The following is a 17,932-nucleotide window of genomic DNA, read 5'->3' on the forward strand; positions in this document are numbered from 1 at the left end:
TTTTATACTTTTCAATTCTTACATTTTTCTTTGTTTCTTATCAACTGAACGAACAAAAATACCCATGCCTTACCCGGGACTCGAACCCAGAACCTCTGGCGTTGTAGCGCGCTCTGCAAACCACTTCGCCACGGAGGTTGACGACCACTGAGCTATACCCCCAACTACACTTTGTAGATGCATTTTGTCGGTTTAAAAATGTATACCGAAGCTCAAAAATTGTGAAGCGTGTATAGTTTAATTTCAAGGAGAATACAGGAAGGGGGCACCCGGGTTTGAACCGAGGACCTCTCGATCTGCAGTCGAATGCTCTACCACTTTTTTTTTTTCAAAGGAAATACCGCCTTCACGGAGGTATCCCCCACCATTCACTCTTTTTCTCACTTTTATACTTTTCAATTCTTACATTTTTCTTTGTTTCTTATCAACTGGACGAACACAAATACCCATGCCTTACCCGGGACTCGAACCCAGAACCTCTGGCGTTGTAGCGCGCTCTGCAAACCACTTCGCCACGGAGGTTGACGACCACTGAGCTATACCCCGAACTACACTTTGTAGATGCATTTTGTCGGTTTAAAAATGTATACCGAAGCTCAAAAATTGTGAAGCGTGTATAGTTTAATTTCAAGGAGAATACAGGAAGGGGGCACCCGGGTTTGAACCGAGGACCTCTCGATCTGCAGTCGAATGCTCTACCACTTTGTTTTTTTTCTTTCAAAGGAAATACCCCCTTCACCGAGGTATCCCCCACCATTCACTCTTTTTCTCACTTTTATACTTTTCAATTCTTACATTTTTCTTTGTTTCTTATCAACTGGACGAACACAAATACCCATGCCTTACCCGGGACTCGAACCCAGAACCTCTGGCGTTGTTGCGCGCTCTGCAAACCACTTCGCCACGGAGGTTGACGACCACTGAGCTATACCCCCAACTACACTTTGTAGATGCATTTTGTCGGTTTAAAAATGTATACCGAAGCTCAAAATTGTGAAGCGTGTAAAGTTTAATTTCAAGGAGAATACAGGAAGGGGGCACCCGGGTTTGAACCGAGGACCTCTCGATCTGCAGTCGAATGCTCTACCACTTTTTTTTTTCAAAGGAAATACCCCCTTCACGGAGGTATCCCCCACCATTCACTCTTTTTCTCACTTTTACACTTTTCAATTCTTACATTATATTTGTTTCTTATCAACTGGATGAACACAAATACCCATGCCTTATCTGGGACTCGAACCCAGAACCTCTGGCGTTGTAGCGCGCTCTGCAAACCACTTCGCCACGGAGGTTGACGACCACTGCGCTATACCCCCAACTACACTTTGTAGATGCATTTTGTCAGTTTAAAAATGCATACTGAAGCTCAAAAATTGTGAAGCGTGTATAGTTTAATTTCAAGGAGAAAATAGGAAGGGAGCACCCAGGTTTGAACTGAGGCCCTCTCGATCTGCAGTCGAATGCTCTACCACTGAGCTATACCCCCAACTACATTTTGTAGATGCATTTTGTCGGTTTAAAAATGTATACCGAAGCTCAAAAATTGTGAAGTGTGTAAAGTTTAATTTCAAGGAGAAAATTGGAAGGGGGCACCCGGGTTTGAACCGAGGACCTCTCGATCTGCAGTCGAATGCTCTACCACTTTTTTTTTTTTTTTAAAGGAAAGCCCCCTAAGCGGAAGCTTCCCCCATCACATTCACTCATATCATTTCATTCACAATTCTATTTCAGGACTTTTTCAGGACAGACAATCACAAATACCCATGCCTTACCCGGGACTCGAACCCGGAACCCCTGGCGTTGTAGCGCGATCTGCAAACCACTTCGCCACGGAGGTTGACGACCACTGAGCTATACCCCCCAACTACATTTTGTAGATGCATTTTGTCGGTTTAAAAATGTATACCGAAGCTCAAAAATTGTGAAGCGTGTAAAGTTTAATTTCAAGGAGAATACAGGAAGGGGGCACCCGGGTTTGAACCGAGGACCTCTCGATCTGCAGTCGAATGCTCTTCCACTTTTTTTTTTTTTTCAAAGGAAATACCCCCTTCACGGAGGTATCCCCCACCATTCATTCTTTTTCTCACTTTTACACTTTTCAATTCTTACATTATATTTGTTTCTTATCAACTGGATGAACACAAATCCCCATGCCTTATCTGGGAATCGAACCCAGAACCTCTGGCGTTGTAGCGCGATCTGCTAACCACTTCGCCACGGAGGTTGACGACCACTGAGGTATACCCCCAACTACACTTTGCAGATGCATTTTGTCAGTTTAAAAATGCACACTGAAGCTCAACATTTGTGAAGCGTGTATAGTTTAATTTCAAGGAGAAAATAGGAAGGGGGTACCCGGGTTTGAATCGAGGACCTCTCGATCTGCAGTCGAATGCTATACCACTTTTATTTTTTTTTTTTTTTTCTTTTTACAAAAGGAAAGCCCCTATGCGGAAGCTTCCCCCATCACACTTCATTCACTCATATCATTTCATTCATATTTCAATTTCAAGACTTTTCAGGACAGACAATCACAAACATCCATGGCCGAGCCGGGAATCGAACCCGGGACCCCTGGCGTCGTAGCGCGATGTGCTAACCACTCCGCCACAGGGGCCGCCCACCACTGAGCTATACCCCCAACTGCAATTTGTAGATTAGATGCATTCAGCCGGTTTAAAAATGAATACCGAAGCTCAAAAATTGTTAAGCGTGTAAACTTTAATTTCAAGGAAAATACATGAAGGGGGCACACGGGTTTGAACCGAGGACCTCTCCATATGAAGTCGAAAACTCTACCACTGAGCTATACTCCCAACTACACTTTGTAGATGCATTTTGTCAGTTTAAAAATGTATACCGAAGCTCAAACATTGCGAAGCGTGTATAGTTTAATGTCAAGGAGAAAATTGAATGGGAACACCCGGGTTTGAACCGAGGACCTCTCGATCTGCAGTCGAATGCTCTACCACTGAGCTATACCCCCAACTACATTTTGTAGATGCATTTTGTCGGTTTAAAAATGTATACCGAAGCTCAAAAATTGTGAAGTGTGTAAAGTTTAATTTCAAGGAGAAAATTGGAAGGGGGCACCCGGGTTTGAACCGAGGACCTCTCGATCTGCAGTCGAATGCTCTACCACTGAGCTATACCCCCAACTACATTTTGTAGATGCATTTTGTCGGTTTAAAAATGTATACCGAAGCTCAAAAATTGTGAAGTGTGTAAAGTTTAATTTCAAGGAGAAAATTGGAAGGGGGCACCCGGGTTTGAACCGAGGACCTCTCGATCTGCAGTCGAATGCTCTACCACTTTTTTTTTTTTTCAAAGGAAATACCCCCTTCACGGAGGTATCCCCCACCATTCACTCTTTTTCTCACTTTTACACTTTTCAATTCTTACATTTTTCTTTGTTTCTTATCAACTGGACGAACACAAATACCCATGCCTTATCCGGGACTCGAACCCAGAACCCCTGGCGTTGTAGCGCGCTCTGCTGACCACTCCGCCACGGAGGTCGACTTCCACTGAGCTATACCCCCAACTGCAATTTGTAGATTAGATGCATTTTGTCAATTTAGAAATGTATACCGAAGCTCAAAAATTGTGAAGCGTGTAAAGTTTAATTTCAAGGAGAAAATAGTAAGGGGGCACCCGGGTTTGAACCGAGGACCTCTCGATCTGCAGTCGAATGCTCTACCACTGAGCTATACCCCCAACTGCAATTTGTAGATTAGATGCATTCAGCCGGTTTAAAAATGAATACCGAAGCTCAAAAATTGTGAAGCGTGTAAAGTTTAATTTCAACGAGAATACAGGAAGGGGGCACCCGGGTTTGAACCGAGGACCTCTCCATCTGAAGTCGAAAACTCTACCACTGAGCTATACTCCCAACTACACTTTGTAGATGCATTTTGTCAGTTTAAAAATGTATACCGAAGCTCAAACATTGCGAAGCGTGTATAGTTTAATGTCAAGGAGAAAATTGAAAGGGAACACCCGGGTTTGAACCGAGGACCTCTCGATCTGCAGTCGAATGCTCTACCACTGAGCTATACCCCCAACTACATTTTGTAGATGCATTTTGTCGGTTTAAAAATGTATACCGAAGCTCAAAAATTGTGAAGTGTGTAAAGTTTAATTTCAAGGAGAAAATTGGAAGGGGGCACCCGGGTTTGAACCGAGGACCTCTCGATCTGCAGTCGAATGCTCTACCACTTTTTTTTTTTTCAAAGGAAATACCCCCTTCACGGAGGTATCCCCCACCATTCACTCTTTTTCTCACTTTTACACTTTTCAATTCTTACATTTTTCTTTGTTTCTTATCAACTGGACGAAAACAAATACCCATGCCTTATCCGGGACTCGAACCCAGAACCCCTGGCGTTGTAGCGCGCTCTGCTGACCACTCCGCCACGGAGGTCGACTTCCACTGAGCTATACCCCCAACTGCAATTTGTAGATTAGATGCATTTTGTCAATTTAGAAATGTATACCGAAGCTCAAAAATTGTGAAGCGTGTAAAGTTTAATTTCACGGAGAAAATAGTAAGGGGGCACCCGGGTTTAAACCGAGGACCTCTCGATCTGCAGTCGAATGCTCTACCACTGAGCTATACCCCCAACTGCAATTTGTAGATTAGATGCATTCAGCCGGTTTAAAAATGAATACCGAAGCTAAAAAATTGTGAAGCGTGTAAAGTTTAATTTCAACGAGAATACAGGAAGGGGGCACCCAGGTTTGAACCGAGGACCTCTCCATCTGAAGTCGAAAACTCTACCACTGAGCTATACTCCCAACTACACTTTGTAGATGCATTTTGTCAGTTTAAAAATGTATACCGAAGCTCAAACATTGCGAAGCGTGTATAGTTTAATGTCAAGGAGAAAATTGGAAGGGAACACCCGGGTTTGAACCGAGGACCTCTCGATCTGCAGCCGAATGCTCTACCACTTTTCTTTTTTTTCAAAGGAAATTCCCCCTTCACGGAGGTATTCCCCACCATTCACTCTTTTTCTCACTTTTACACTTTTCAATTCTTACCTTATCTTTGTTTCTTATCAACTGGACGAACACAAATACCCATGCCTTACCCGGGATTCGAACCCAGAACCTCTGACGTTGTAGCGCGCTCTGCAAACCACTTCGCCACGGAGGTTGACGACCACTGAGCTATACCCCCAACTACACTTTGTAGATGCATTTTGTCAGTTTAAAAATGCATACTGAAGCTCAAAAATTGTGAAGCGTGTATAGTTTAATTTCAAGGAGAAAATAGGAAGGGAGCACCCAGGTTTGAACCGAGGACCTCCCGATCTGCAGTCGAATGCTCTACCACTGAGCTATACCCCCAACTACATTTTGTAGATGCATTTTGTCGGTTTAAAAATGTATACCGAAGCTCAAAAATTGTGAAGTGTGTAAAGTTTAATTTCAAGGAGAAAATTGGAAGGGGGCACCCGGGTTTGAACCGAGGACCTCTCGATTTGCAGTCGAATGCTCTACCACTGAGCTATACCCCCAACTACATTTTGTAGATGCATTTTGTCGGTTTAAAAATGTATACCGAAGCTCAAAAATTGTAAAGCGTGTAAACTTTAATTTCAAGGAAAATACATAAAGGGGGGCACACGGGTTTGAACAGAGGACCTCTCGATCTGCAGTCGAATAATCAACCACTGAGCTATACTCCCAACTACACTTTGTAGATGCATTTTGTCAGTTTAAAAATGTATACCGAAGCTCAAGAATTGTGAAGCGTGTAAACTTTAATTTCAAGGAGAACACAGGAAGGGGGCACACGGGTTTAAACCGAGGACCTCTGGATCTGCAGTCGAATGCTCTACCACTGAGCTATACCCCCAACTGCAATTTGTAGATTAGATGCATTCTGCCGGTTTAAAAATGTATACCGAATCTCAAATATTGTGAAGCGTGTAAACTTTAATTTCAAGGAAAATACATGAAGGGGGCACACAGGTTTGAACCGAGGACCTCTCGATCTGCAGTCGAATACTCTACCACTGAGCTATACTCCCAACTACACTTTGTAGATGCATTTTGTCAGTTTAAAAATGTATACCGAAGCTCAAATATTGTGAAGCGTGTAAACTTTAATTTCAAGGAAAATACATGAAGGGGGCACACGGGTTTGAACCGAGGACCTCTCGATCTGCAGTCGAATGCTCTACCACTTTTTATTTTTTTCAGAGGAAATACCCCCTTCACGAAGGTATCCCCCTCCATTCACTCTTTTTCTCACTTTTATACTTTTCAATTCTTACATTATCATTGTTTCTTATCAACTGGACGAACACAAATACCCATGCCTTTCCCGGGACTCGAACCCAGAACCTCTGGCGTTGTAGCGCACTCTGCTAACCACTTCGCCACGGAGGTTGACGACCACTGAGCTATACCCCCAACTACACTTTGTAGATACATTTTGTCAGTTTAAAAATGCATACTGAAGCTCAAAAATTGTGAAGCGTGTATAGTTTAATTTCAAGGAGAAAATAGGAAGGGAGCACCCGGGTTTGAACCGAGGACCTCTCGATCTGCAGTCGAATGCTCTACCACTGAGCTATACCCCCAACTACAGTTTGTTGATCAGATGCACTTTGTTTGTTTTAAAATGTATAGCGAAGCTCAAAAATTGTGAAGCGTGTATAGTTTAATTTCAAGGAGAATACAGGAAGGGGGCACCCGGGTTTGAACCGAGGACCTCTCGATCTGCAGTCGAATGCTCTACCACTTTTTTTTTTTTTTTTCAAAGGAAATACCCCCTTCACGGAGGTATCCCCCACCATTCACTCTTTTTCTCACTTTTATACTTTTCAATTCTTACATTTTTCTTTGTTTCTTATCAACTGGACGAACACAAATACCCATGTCTTACCCGGGACTCGAACCCAGAACCTCTGGCGTTGTAGCGCGCTCTGCAAACCACTTCGCCACGGAGGTTGACGACCACTGAGCTATACCCCCAACTACACTTTGTAGATGCATTTTGTCGGTTTAAAAATGTATACCGAAGCTCAAAAATTGTGAAGCGTGTAAAGTTTAATTTCAAGGAGAATACAGGAAGGGGGCACCCGGGTTTGAACCGAGGACCTCTCGATCTGCAGTCGAATGCTCTACCACTTTTTTTTTTTCAAAGGAAATACCCCCTTCACGGAGGTATCCCCCACCATTCACTCTTTTTCTCACTTTTATACTTTTCAATTCTTACATTTTTCTTTGTTTCTTATCAACTGAACGAACAAAAATACCCATGCCTTACCCGGGACTCGAACCCAGAACCTCTGGCGTTGTAGCGCGCTCTGCAAACCACTTCGCCACGGAGGTTGACGACCACTGAGCTATACCCCCAACTACACTTTGTAGATGCATTTTGTCGGTTTAAAAATGTATACCGAAGCTCAAAAATTGTGAAGCGTGTATAGTTTAATTTCAAGGAGAATACAGGAAGGGGGCACCCGGGTTTGAACCGAGGACCTCTCGATCTGCAGTCGAATGCTCTACCACTTTTTTTTTTTCAAAGGAAATACCGCCTTCACGGAGGTATCCCCCACCATTCACTCTTTTTCTCACTTTTATACTTTTCAATTCTTACATTTTTCTTTGTTTCTTATCAACTGGACGAACACAAATACCCATGCCTTACCCGGGACTCGAACCCAGAACCTCTGGCGTTGTAGCGCGCTCTGCAAACCACTTCGCCACGGAGGTTGACGACCACTGAGCTATACCCCGAACTACACTTTGTAGATGCATTTTGTCGGTTTAAAAATGTATACCGAAGCTCAAAAATTGTGAAGCGTGTATAGTTTAATTTCAAGGAGAATACAGGAAGGGGGCACCCGGGTTTGAACCGAGGACCTCTCGATCTGCAGTCGAATGCTCTACCACTTTGTTTTTTTTCTTTCAAAGGAAATACCCCCTTCACCGAGGTATCCCCCACCATTCACTCTTTTTCTCACTTTTATACTTTTCAATTCTTACATTTTTCTTTGTTTCTTATCAACTGGACGAACACAAATACCCATGCCTTACCCGGGACTCGAACCCAGAACCTCTGGCGTTGTTGCGCGCTCTGCAAACCACTTCGCCACGGAGGTTGACGACCACTGAGCTATACCCCCAACTACACTTTGTAGATGCATTTTGTCGGTTTAAAAATGTATACCGAAGCTCAAAATTGTGAAGCGTGTAAAGTTTAATTTCAAGGAGAATACAGGAAGGGGGCACCCGGGTTTGAACCGAGGACCTCTCGATCTGCAGTCGAATGCTCTACCACTTTTTTTTTTCAAAGGAAATACCCCCTTCACGGAGGTATCCCCCACCATTCACTCTTTTTCTCACTTTTACACTTTTCAATTCTTACATTATATTTGTTTCTTATCAACTGGATGAACACAAATACCCATGCCTTATCTGGGACTCGAACCCAGAACCTCTGGCGTTGTAGCGCGCTCTGCAAACCACTTCGCCACGGAGGTTGACGACCACTGCGCTATACCCCCAACTACACTTTGTAGATGCATTTTGTCAGTTTAAAAATGCATACTGAAGCTCAAAAATTGTGAAGCGTGTATAGTTTAATTTCAAGGAGAAAATAGGAAGGGAGCACCCAGGTTTGAACTGAGGCCCTCTCGATCTGCAGTCGAATGCTCTACCACTGAGCTATACCCCCAACTACATTTTGTAGATGCATTTTGTCGGTTTAAAAATGTATACCGAAGCTCAAAAATTGTGAAGTGTGTAAAGTTTAATTTCAAGGAGAAAATTGGAAGGGGGCACCCGGGTTTGAACCGAGGACCTCTCGATCTGCAGTCGAATGCTCTACCACTTTTTTTTTTTTCAAAGGAAATACCCCCTTCACGGAGGTATCCCCCACCATTCACTCTTTTTCTCACTTTTACACTTTTCAATTCTTACATTTTTCTTTGTTTCTTATCAACTGGACGAACACAAATACCCATGCCTTATCCGGGACTCGAACCCAGAACCCCTGGCGTTGTAGCGCGCTCTGCTGACCACTCCGCCACGGAGGTCGACTTCCACTGAGCTATACCCCCAACTGCAATTTGTAGATTAGATGCATTTTGTCAATTTAGAAATGTATACCGAAGCTCAAAAATTGTGAAGCGTGTAAAGTTTAATTTCAAGGAGAATACAGGAAGGGGGCACCCGGGTTTAAACCGAGGACCTCTCGATATGCAGTCGAATGCTCTACCACTGAGCTATACCCCCAACTGCAATTTGTAGATTAGATGCATTCTGCCGGTTTAAAAATGTATACCGAAGCTCAAAAATTGTAAAGCGTGTAAACTTTAATTTCAAGGAAAATACATGAAGGGGTCACACGGGTTTGAACAGAGGACCTCTCGATCTGCAGTCGAATACTCAACCACTGAGGTATACTCCCAACTACACTTTGTAGATGCATTTTGTCAGTTTAAAAATGTATGCCGAAGCTCAAAAATTGTGAAGCGTGTAAACTTTAATTTCAAGGAGAACACAGGAAGGGGGCACACGGGTTTGAACCGAGGACCTCTCGATCTGCAGTCGAATGCTCTACCACTGAGCTATACCCCCAACTGCAATTTGTAGACTAGATGCATTCTGCCGGTTTAAAAATGTATACCGAAGCTCAAAAATTGTGAAGCGTGTAAACTTTTAAACAAAAAACTGGTAATAAAATTGTGCAGGGGACAGTGGGTGGCCGCGGTGGCTCTGTCGGTAACGCGTCTGACTACCATGCTAAAGGTCCCGGGTTCGATCCCCGGCCGGTTCAAATCCGGGAACTTTTCTAACGGTGGAACACACCCGGCGCACACCCAGCGTCGAATAACTTGGGTACCTAGGGGAAACCCTGGGGGGTAAAGGCGGTCAGGGGCGTGATGCTGATCACATCATCCCCACTCACGACCCACACCCCCACACCCCCTATACGCCTTCATGGCGTGGTGCTATGCACAGGGGAACACTTTACCTTCTTTTTTTTTTGCAGGGGACAGCATATATATTTTGCCTCCTGGTGTAAATGGTGAACCATATTCTTTGTTGGGGATGCTGTACAATTCAAGAATTATTGTATGTTTAGGATTCTCGATTATGCCTGTTATTTCTTTTTCTGCTGTAAGCAATCTGCTTGTTACAGATTCAAGGTGCTCATTGATGGTCCTAACAACATCATCATGGCCTGGCTTGATTTTTATGTCCACAACAAGTTTCTTGTATTGTTGCACAATCTCTTGAAGCTGGGTGGCAAAAACAGACAGAGCATTTGCTTGATTGGATTCCATGGTCCCTAGCTGTTGCTTGATATTAGCTACAATTTGTTGCAAATTTTCAATAACTGCCAATTTTGAATTTTGAGCAGTAAGATCATGGACCTGTCTTCTGATATCCTCAATCAGGGCATGCAGTTCATTCATATGTTGATTAGTTGGTAGAGTGGCCACTGTCTGAGTAAGTTGTTTGATCTCTGTCTGGATATTCTTGATATCTTCTGATTTCAATATGCGATTCACAGCTCTCTTAATATTTTTAAGTTCCTGTGATGTAGGCAGATTTGTTACAGTATTTTGCAAAGATTCAAGTGCCAATTTCACATTATTTAATTCAGAAGCATCAGCCACATTTTGCATAGCATTTTGGAGCAGGGCTATATCTGCCTGAGTGGGTGTTGATTGTTGTAAAATTTCAAGTTTTGTTTGGATATCATCGATCAAGTGATGAAAATGAGATAGCTCAGATTCAGTGTTGAGGTTTTCAAGCTTTGTGATCTGTTGCTGGACACTGACAAGTGTGTCTACAATACCAGGCAGGCGGGATTCTAGAGATTCTTGTACATTTGTCAAATCACTTTGCACTGCTGCTATTGTACCCTCAATATGGGTTATGGTACTTTGAATTTTTCCAAAATCTTCATATGTTTCAAGTTGCAGCTTAATGTTGGCAACACTCCGAGTTATTGCACTCAAAGCATCAGAAGATGGCAAGTTGTTCATAAAATTTTCAAGTGTCTCAATTTTTTCTTTAACCTCGGCTATGGCATTGTTCAAGGGGTCCAGATTAGGTATCTGGAGTGATTGAATCTGTTCTTTTAGAGTGGAAATCACTAGATCAAAATCTTCTTGTGATTTTATGCTTTTGACAATTGTTTGGAGCTGTGTCTGGACATTATTTATCTGCTCTTCCAATTGCTGTTTCAATTGCTCCGAGTTGGTGGCCTGGGTCTTAAATTTGGCTTGAAGAGCTGCTACAGCTTCTTCTAAATTTTGAAAATTATCCAATGTGGCCAAGTCAGTATATTTCTGAAGCAGCAATTTGAGTTCAGAATCAATTTTAAGAAGAGGGTCCATGCATTGTGATTGTAAATTTATAATTTCTAGTTGAAGACTGGCATTGAGTGTGGTTTGTAAAGCTTGTAAATCACTTCTTAATTTCTTGACTCTGACATCAAGCATCAGAATCTCATCACTGTGATCTTCATGCCTTGTATGGCCAAATATATCATTAGGCATTTTGTTTTAGTGGTTATTTATTATTGAATATCTGATTCTTAATTCTATAAAAAAGGTGTAAGCTTGTCATATGATCCCGGGACCTCAATATATAAGCAGTCACCAGCAGAAATAGTATATACAGTGCCAGAAATCATGTTTGAGTGCTTAATTCTATAAATATTTCTCCCTACTGAAATCTTGACATTACCCTCAGGGGTTGTAATAAATTGCAATTGACCACCTACAGGTAATTGGTAATGATTTAAATTATTGTTAAATATGTACAATATTTTACCTGTTTCATCATCAACATCTGTAAGTATGCTGTTCAGATGAATAATTAACAAAGCACTTAGTTTAGATATCATATCAGAAGAGGGTTGTGGTGTTGGCAGGTCCATAATAGCCTGTTTTTTGAACCCAAATAAGTTCATAGGCATGTTTATTTATTTCAAATCATGCTCTGTAATTGGGCATTGATTACCACTTTTCAAATCACAATGACCCCATGGTAGAGTATGTAAGCCACATGACAAAATGCATCTCTTATCATCATGTGGGTCCAGAGCCACTTTTCTTACAATATTTGTAGTCAACAAGTGATCCACACTCTGAATTCTATTTTCTGATGTTCTGATTGTGCTACATGATTTGAGGCAATTTTTGTAATCTTCAAATTCAAGCTCTTTGTCAACAATTACTCTGCCAATGCCCTTGGCCTTTTTGGCAACAGCGCCACTACATGTTTCAAAACTGTACATCTTGGCCCTTAACCCAGCAAATGCCACAATAACATCACCAAGTGTCTCATCTTTTAACTTGCCAGGCACCTTTTTGTTGTGGTGTTGAATTTTTGAATGTTCAGTGGTATCAAAATATTTAAACAATTCAGGCTGTGCTATATCTTGATAAACATCTTCTGTTTGAATATCAAGAACAAAACTATCTGTGTCCATGTACATCAGTTTTACACGATCCTTATAAAAAGGCTTCAACACATCATAATACAATTTTAACATGTGTAATTTGGCCAATTCCAATATCACAGCCCCTACATAAATAGGCTTATCAAACTTAATCTTTGTTTTTTTCATGTTGAAAAGTGCCATATTTTCATCATAAATTCTTCTGTAATTGAAGTTGGGCTTTGCTATCAATTTTTTGCTCCGGCTGGGGTCAGTAATTAATTTAACATCAGTATATTTTCTGACATTTTCTATTGTTTTGCCATACACTGAATTGACCATCAATTTAAACAAGGTCTTATCAAATTGGCTCATTGCAGATGTTCGAAGCTCTGTGTTTGTATCAATATATGGCTTCAACCATCTTGAGTGCCTGAACCTCAAAACTTTTCCAACTTTGGTCACTTGGACACCATGTTTCATCAGGAACTGGAGGTTTTTGTAATATAAGACATAATCCTGTTTCGGCTCTAGAGTCATCATCAATTTCTTCTGTTTAGAGCCAGGTGAACACTTAACCTCAGGAATTGGGGGCAGATCAGAAAATGTGTTGTGTAAATCATCAGGAATTGTCAGATCAACTTCTAAGGACAGGCCATAGTGACTGTCATCAAAATCCTTAAGATCTTCAATATTAAAATCTTCAACCCACTCAAGCCCTGCATATGGCAATTTATCCATCATAGCATAACCATAGAGGCTGTTGGCATCTACATACAATATATAATTTGATGGCAGTGCTGGATCATAATCAGGAATATATTTGTTATTTGCTCTGGCATATCTCTGAGAACATTGCACCATGCCTCCTCTTATACATTGTTCCATAAACAGATACATATCTTGATCCTGGATCAGATCCAATTGCATTTTAGTGTTTAAAAACATTGCAGACCATGCTAGGCCCGGAGCACTGTAAAAATACATTGGATCCAGCTTATAATTTTGCATGGAAGATTTTCTAAATGCCTGAAGTATATCAGCTAAGAGGGTCACATCAAGTTTTAAATAAGCCTTGTGATAATCACCAAATGTCTGGCATTTTAAATTGTTCCACATCAACTGGGCATGGTGATAATCTTCATCAGTGATTCCAGATGCTCTGATTTTGCTGTAAAACTCTTGTTGTGGTGGCAGAGAACACTCATCAAATTTAGAAAAATCTGTAACATAATCATATGGATATACACCCTTTCGCCTAATTAATTTCAGCTCCTGATTTGGAAACAAAGCACATGTGATTTTGAATTGATCATCAGATAATTGAGTGGCCAGTGTAGCCAGGCTAGCAGACAGAATTCTGTATGAATCAAGAAATCTTAAGTGAATAGGAACACTATTAACTTTAATTATTTTGCTAATGGCAATATATTTTTCATTATTTTCAGCTAAAATATTTAAATTCTGCTTGTCAAACCCCTCGTACCTGATCAAATGATGAAAATCATAATTGGATGCACCATGGCAAAATATGGGGACAAATTTTGGTCTCTGGATCTTAATATTACAGCTATTACACAGGGCCATTAAGAATTTACCATCTGTATGAGAATGGTGTTTCACCTTGATATTTGTATCTGAAAATTCAGAATCACATACCGGGCATTTTTCTGCATTGTTGAAATCTTCAATCTGTTTCTCTGTTAAAGGCAACATGGGTTTTGATTTTAATAAGATATTAGATGCTATGTCATGGCACTCATTTTCTATTGTAAGTGCAAATTCTTTGATGGCATCTGCTCCCATGTATAAATCTTCTTTACTAACAACCCCATCCTGTACAACCACATAATAAAAACTAGAAGGTTCATGTAGCTGGTATGATGTAATTGAAGATTCATCAGGATCTGGACTGCAGAATGCATGGGGTTTGAGGTTTGATTCAAAATCACAGACTATATATGCTGGGTGTTCCAACAGGGCTTCAAATTTTTTGAATTTGGCATTTTCACTTGGATTAGGCATCACCATATGAACAGGTTTATGGTTGCCACAGTATTTCAGATGCTCAATTAACTTGTTTTTAGCAATTTCTGCATTCTGTTCACAAACACCATTCACCATTTTTCTACCATCAAATACAATTAAACATCTTCTACACAACTTGAATATTGTATTGGATTTGTCTAGTTGTGTTCTCACTAAAGCTTCAAGATTATGTATCAGAGTATAATGGTGTGTATCTTCCCCTTCAATTAAGAGCAGATCAATCGGAACAGCAGAATCATCATCAAATGTACTGATTCTGAGAGGTGCTATCAAGCAATTGCCACGGCCAGTAGAACAAATAAATACATTAATAGATAATTGTTTACCATTGATATTCCTGGCCTTTTTTTCAAATTTATCAATATTCTGAACAGACATTGGATATTCTAAACCCTCCATTGCTTCATCAAAATCATGTTCATGCTGTATATAATAACTTATTCTCTCAGGATCCCTTAAAACTGGATACAAAGCAGCTAAAATACACCACAAAAAGCATTTCTCATCATTATTTTCTATGTTAACCACGGCTCTTTTGTTTTTAATATTGGCAGGTAAAGGCAAATATGTAGATCCTTGTAATGGGTTGAATTCAGAAATATTAATATATAACTTGTGTGAAGATCCGCATAGGCTCCATCCAGACTCTTTTCCAGCAAATTCAGAGTGTTTAATATTCAATTGATCTATCAAACTGCTTATTATTTTGTCTGAATTTGCATTTGAATATACCGGTACAGTTTCTGTTATGTGGGGCTGTGTAAATTTTGTGCCATTTGGCTTCTTATATTGTGTAAACAATTTGAGGGACAGCTTATAAGAGCCATTTTGTGCATTTAGAATTGCCTGCACATCTGGCAAACGGTGATCCCTTAATTGGCCGTTAAAACTGCTATGGATGGGTTCATAGCGTGGCTGCTTTGCTGCTCTAGCATTAACAGGTGCTTCATGCTTCCTTTTCAGACCAGATGTAGATGGTTGTGGGGGCAATGTTGATGACTGTGCAGAACAAGTACCTTTATGTTTATAAGTGAAGTATTCCATGCTATATTTTCTATGGCATTTAGGGCATATTTTTGTGGGAGTTCTGCATTTGTCTGGATTACAATTCTTTTGGTGCCTGGCCCAATTGGGGCTGGTTATATTCTTATTGCATTGATTACAATATTTTTGATTTGGCATTTTTGTTGTTGTTTATTATATAAGATTTCCTGGGGTTCAAATCAAAATTCTATGCTTAATAAAAATATCAGTTGGGTTCAGCAGTGTGTTTTGTATATTTAGTGTGTGTGTGTGTGTGTGTATGTGTGTTAATATTTTTGGCTTTGGTATTTATATAAAATTTCTTGGGGTTCAAATCAAAACTCTATACTTAATAAACCTATGACAGGTTGTCAAAAATTCTGTATATTAAATCAAATAGATTTGTAATTCAATTTATATAAATTTGCAATATTTTTGTATTTAAAAAAATATGAGCAGCACTGCAACAACACACCCTTACTCTTCAACAACTCTCACAATACTGGCTGATAGGCAATGCAAAATCTCTTTATATAGCCTAAGCACAGACCGCATTGAAAGCATCTGAAACAATAAGCCAATCAGAATATAACACATCATCACATTATGTCATAACCAACCAATCAGAAAACAACACATGTCTAATAATTTGTTGCAAAACATGATGCAATATAAATAAACCAGAAATAGGCCACAAGTAGACCGGAAGTAGGCAAACCGGAAGTGGACCGGAAGTGGACCGGAAGTGGACCGGAAGTAAATATGTGTGTGTGTGTGTGTGTTAATACGTTTGGCCTAGTTTTAAGTGTAGCCAAAAAAAATATCAAGAGGGTCATATTTTTGACAGGATTATGGACAACAATCTGACAGAAGTGCCTTTTGTAAGTGCGGACAAATCAATCTGAGGGGGCTCATCATTTCACGGGAACTTCCCGAGGGCATTTTTACAAAAATCTTGGATTAGACGGAGTACCACACTTGAGCAAAAAGCTCATATGGGCATGTTGAGCAAGTTTTAAGTGTAGCCAAATCTGCCTGAAGGGGGTTCATCATTTATCGCGCCAATAATAGGTCAAATCATACTACTAAAATGCATACTGAAGCTCAAAAATTATGAAGCGTGTTTAGCTTAATTTCAAGGAGAAAATAGGAAGGGAGCACCCGGGTTTGAACCGAGGACCTCTCGATCTGCAGTCGAATGCTCTACCACTTTTTTTTTCTTTTTAAAGGAAAGCCGCTTAAGCGGAAGCTTCCCCCATCACATTCACTCATATCATTTCATTCACATTTCTATTTCAGGACTTTTTAAGGACAGACAATCACAAATACCCATGCCTTACCCGGGACTCGAACCTGGAACCCCTGGCGTTGTAGCGCGCTCTGCTAACCACTTTTTTTTTTTTTTATAAAGGAAATACCCCCTACACGGAGGTATCCCCCACCATTCACTCTTTTTCTCACTTTTACACTTTTCAATTCTTACATTTTTCTTTGTTTCTTATCAACTGGACGAACACAAATACCCATGCCTTACCCGGGACTCGAACCCAGAACCTCTGGCGTTGTAGCGCGCTCTGCAAACCACTTCGCCACGGAGGTTGACGACCACTGAGCTATACCCCCAACTACACTTTGTAGATGCATTTTGTCGGTTTAAAAATGTATACCGAAGCTCAAAAATTGTGAAGCGTGTAAAGTTTAATTTCAAGGAGAATACAGGAAGGAAGCACCCGGGTTTAAACCGAGGACCTCTCGATCTGCAGTCGAATGCTCTACCACTGAGCTATACCCCCAACTACACTTTGTAGATGCATTTTGTCGGTATAAAAATGTATACCGAAGCTCAAAAATTGTGAAGCGTGTAAAGTTTAATTTCAAGGAGAATACAGGAAGGGTGCACCCGGGTTTGAACCGAGGACCTCTCGATCTGCAGTCGAATGCTCTACCACTTTTTTTTTTTCAAAGGAAATACCCCCTTCACGGAGGTATCCCCCACCATTCACTCTTTTTCTCACTTTTACACTTTTCAATTCTTACATTTTTCTTTGTTTCTTATCAACTGGACGAACACAAATACCCATGCCTTACCCGGGACTCGAACCGAGAACCTCTGGCGTTGTAGCGCGCTCTGCAAACCACTTCGCCACGGAGGTTGACGACCACTGAGCTATACCCCCAACTACACTTTGTAGATGCATTTTGTCGGTTTAAAAATGTATACCGAAGCTCAAAAATTGTGAAGCGTGTAAAGTTTAATTTCAAGGAGAATACAGGAAGGGGGCACCCGGGTTTAAACCGAGGACCTCTCGATCTGCAGTCGAATGCTCTACCACTGAGCTATACCCCCAACTACACTTTGTAGATGCATTTTGTCGGTATAAAAATGTATACCGAAGCTCAAAAATTGTGAAGCGTGTAAAGTTTAATTTCAAGGAGAAT

The 17,932-nt window shown here is 40.8% G+C and overlaps 16 non-coding genes across 16 annotated transcripts; all 16 read right to left on the reverse strand.

Moving 5' to 3' along the window:
• Positions 1–1,414: 1,414 nt before the first annotated feature.
• On the reverse strand, positions 1,415–1,486 carry TRNAC-GCA (transfer RNA cysteine (anticodon GCA)). The gene has a single exon. It is a non-coding gene; the product is annotated as a tRNA-Cys (tRNA).
• Positions 1,487–2,914: 1,428 nt separating this feature from the next.
• On the reverse strand, positions 2,915–2,986 carry TRNAC-GCA (transfer RNA cysteine (anticodon GCA)). The gene has a single exon. It is a non-coding gene; the product is annotated as a tRNA-Cys (tRNA).
• Positions 2,987–3,084: 98 nt separating this feature from the next.
• Positions 3,085–3,156, reverse strand: TRNAC-GCA (transfer RNA cysteine (anticodon GCA)). The gene has a single exon. It is a non-coding gene; the product is annotated as a tRNA-Cys (tRNA).
• Positions 3,157–3,645: 489 nt separating this feature from the next.
• Positions 3,646–3,717, reverse strand: TRNAC-GCA (transfer RNA cysteine (anticodon GCA)). The gene has a single exon. It is a non-coding gene; the product is annotated as a tRNA-Cys (tRNA).
• A 273-nt stretch (positions 3,718–3,990) lies between these two features.
• Positions 3,991–4,062, reverse strand: TRNAC-GCA (transfer RNA cysteine (anticodon GCA)). The gene has a single exon. It is a non-coding gene; the product is annotated as a tRNA-Cys (tRNA).
• A 488-nt stretch (positions 4,063–4,550) lies between these two features.
• Positions 4,551–4,622, reverse strand: TRNAC-GCA (transfer RNA cysteine (anticodon GCA)). Its single transcript has one exon. It is a non-coding gene; the product is annotated as a tRNA-Cys (tRNA).
• Positions 4,623–5,280: 658 nt separating this feature from the next.
• On the reverse strand, positions 5,281–5,352 carry TRNAC-GCA (transfer RNA cysteine (anticodon GCA)). Its single transcript has one exon. It is a non-coding gene; the product is annotated as a tRNA-Cys (tRNA).
• Positions 5,353–5,450: 98 nt separating this feature from the next.
• On the reverse strand, positions 5,451–5,522 carry TRNAC-GCA (transfer RNA cysteine (anticodon GCA)). The gene has a single exon. It is a non-coding gene; the product is annotated as a tRNA-Cys (tRNA).
• Positions 5,523–5,791: 269 nt separating this feature from the next.
• On the reverse strand, positions 5,792–5,863 carry TRNAC-GCA (transfer RNA cysteine (anticodon GCA)). Its single transcript has one exon. It is a non-coding gene; the product is annotated as a tRNA-Cys (tRNA).
• A 103-nt stretch (positions 5,864–5,966) lies between these two features.
• On the reverse strand, positions 5,967–6,038 carry TRNAC-GCA (transfer RNA cysteine (anticodon GCA)). Its single transcript has one exon. It is a non-coding gene; the product is annotated as a tRNA-Cys (tRNA).
• A 483-nt stretch (positions 6,039–6,521) lies between these two features.
• Positions 6,522–6,593, reverse strand: TRNAC-GCA (transfer RNA cysteine (anticodon GCA)). Its single transcript has one exon. It is a non-coding gene; the product is annotated as a tRNA-Cys (tRNA).
• A 2,030-nt stretch (positions 6,594–8,623) lies between these two features.
• Positions 8,624–8,695, reverse strand: TRNAC-GCA (transfer RNA cysteine (anticodon GCA)). The gene has a single exon. It is a non-coding gene; the product is annotated as a tRNA-Cys (tRNA).
• A 488-nt stretch (positions 8,696–9,183) lies between these two features.
• On the reverse strand, positions 9,184–9,255 carry TRNAC-GCA (transfer RNA cysteine (anticodon GCA)). Its single transcript has one exon. It is a non-coding gene; the product is annotated as a tRNA-Cys (tRNA).
• A 273-nt stretch (positions 9,256–9,528) lies between these two features.
• Positions 9,529–9,600, reverse strand: TRNAC-GCA (transfer RNA cysteine (anticodon GCA)). The gene has a single exon. It is a non-coding gene; the product is annotated as a tRNA-Cys (tRNA).
• A 7,614-nt stretch (positions 9,601–17,214) lies between these two features.
• TRNAC-GCA (transfer RNA cysteine (anticodon GCA)) lies at positions 17,215–17,286 on the reverse strand. Its single transcript has one exon. It is a non-coding gene; the product is annotated as a tRNA-Cys (tRNA).
• Positions 17,287–17,768: 482 nt separating this feature from the next.
• Positions 17,769–17,840, reverse strand: TRNAC-GCA (transfer RNA cysteine (anticodon GCA)). Its single transcript has one exon. It is a non-coding gene; the product is annotated as a tRNA-Cys (tRNA).
• Between the last annotated feature and the right edge of the window lie 92 nt (positions 17,841–17,932).

Source organism: Lepisma saccharinum, chromosome 9 (genome assembly GCF_977018435.1).
Source record: "Lepisma saccharinum chromosome 9, izLepSacc3.1, whole genome shotgun sequence".
Classification (NCBI taxonomy): Eukaryota; Metazoa; Arthropoda; class Insecta; order Zygentoma; family Lepismatidae; genus Lepisma; species Lepisma saccharinum.